The sequence below is a fragment of the Cebus imitator genome, unplaced genomic scaffold (genome assembly GCF_001604975.1).
Source record: "Cebus imitator isolate Cc_AM_T3 unplaced genomic scaffold, Cebus_imitator-1.0 Scaffold132, whole genome shotgun sequence".
Classification (NCBI taxonomy): Eukaryota; Metazoa; Chordata; class Mammalia; order Primates; family Cebidae; genus Cebus; species Cebus imitator.
Genome location: NW_016107447.1, coordinates 1,922,148 through 1,924,017, shown reverse-complemented (window position 1 = coordinate 1,924,017; position 1,870 = coordinate 1,922,148). Strand labels below are relative to the sequence as shown.

The window sequence follows — 1,870 nt, the reverse complement described above, 5'->3', positions numbered from 1 at the left end:
GATTGCTTGAGGAGAGAGAGAATCTAATTACACTTACCTATGGCATCTTGCATCAAAACTGATTTTAGGCTGGGCTCATGGCTCACACCTGTAATCCTAGCACTTAGGGATGGCAAGGTGGGCAGATTGCCTGAGCTCAGGAGTTCAAGATCAGCCTGGACAACACAGTGAAACCCTATCTCTACTAAAATAGAAAAAAAAATTAGCCAAGTGTGGTGGCGTGTGCCTGTAGTCCAGCTACTTGGGAGGCTGAGGCAGGAGAATTGCTTGAACCCAGGAGGCAGAGGTTGCAGTGAGCCAAGATTGTGCTACTGCACTCCAGTCTGGGCAACAGAGAAAGACTCTGTCTAAAATAAAAATAAATTAAGTTAATTTTTAAAACCTGATTTTAATTGGATTAAATATTTAATTATTAAAAGGAAAAAAGTAAGCCATGTAAAATTAGAAAAGGAAAACATATATTTATTTAGTCTTCTGGAGAGAAGAAAGTCCAAAGTCAAAAACGGGTCAGAAGGTCTGGGGGGGTCTGGGGGAGAATCTGTTTTTTTTATTTTTCCAGCTTCTAGAAGCCACCTGCTTTCCTTGGCTTGTGGCCCCATCTTCCATCTTCAAAGCCAGCAGTGTAGCATCTTTCTCTCCCCTGGCCTATGCTTCCTTCCTTCCCTCCCTCCTCTGCCTCTGTCATCATATCATCTCTGACTCTGAGCCTCCTACCTCCCTCTTATAAGAACTCTTGTGATTACATTGAGTGCACCTGAGTAATCTAGGACTCCCCATTTCAAGATCAATGACATCTGCAAAGTTATTGTTGCTGTGTAAGGTTACATATTCACAGGTTCCAGAGATCAAGGCATGGACCTCTTCAGGGGACCATTATTCTGATTACCACAGTTGTACAGAGCTATACTGACATGGGTAGGTGTCACTGGGGCTGGGCTTCAAGCCAGGTGACCCTGCCAAGGAAACTCTCTAATGGCTTGGAGGGACTTTAGGGTGGTCTTTCAACAGCTCTCTGAGCCACCTCTATCAACATACAGCACAGGCTGTCAAGTGTGTGCAGTTCCATTCTGATTCACTGTGTTTTACAGACTCTTGCTTTGAGAAGCTATTAGTTCTGTTGAGGCTCACCAGGAACTTGATATGGTCTCAACGAAGTCCCCTTCACCCCCACTCCAATGTCCTGGGGGACCAGAATTCAATGATCATTCAGTGATCAGTGAAATTTATTCCATCTGTGAACACAGTAGCGTATGAAAACCCAAGGCTCTCTGCTTTCTAGGGACGGTCTAACAAATAGGACAAGACACAAAGTGTGAAGTCATCAAGTGAACCTAGAGAAGGTGAGATCTATGAGCTAATGAGCCCACAGGATGAGCCAGGCGTGATTCTAAGAGTGATACGTGCTACCTCATTTAACCTACTTCACCCTGACCTTCTGACTATTCTTACACCCCTTTTACAGATGAAGAAAGTGAGGTGCAGGGAGGTTGAAGCCAAAGTTTGCCCAGCTAGGAAGTGGTAAAGCAGGAAGTGAACATGGACCATCCAGATTCCACACCTTGTGTTCTGATCCACCAAGCCTTCATAAATGGTAAATTCCCTCAATAAACTTGGGCCAAGGAAACTGGAGAGTGGGATATCTGTCTGCACGATGCACTAGATAAATTCCCTGGGGCAGCACAGGCAGGTCCCAGAGGATCGTGAAGCCTGTAAAGCGTTGCAGAAACCTCTTCTCCCCGACTCAATGCCTGTCTCCTAGCCTCTTTCAGACAGCCCTGTTAACTAAGAATTCCCACCAAGACAGCAAGGAGAAATGTGGAATGTCTTGACTTCTTTTTTTTTCTCTCTTTCTTTCTTGTTTTTTTTTTTT

General features: G+C 44.6%; 1 pseudogene; it reads right to left on the bottom strand.

Annotated features, from left to right (window-relative positions):
* Nucleotides 1-466: 466 nt before the first annotated feature.
* Nucleotides 467-1,870, bottom strand: part of LOC108312977 — a 12,196-nt pseudogene continuing 10,792 nt past the window's right edge.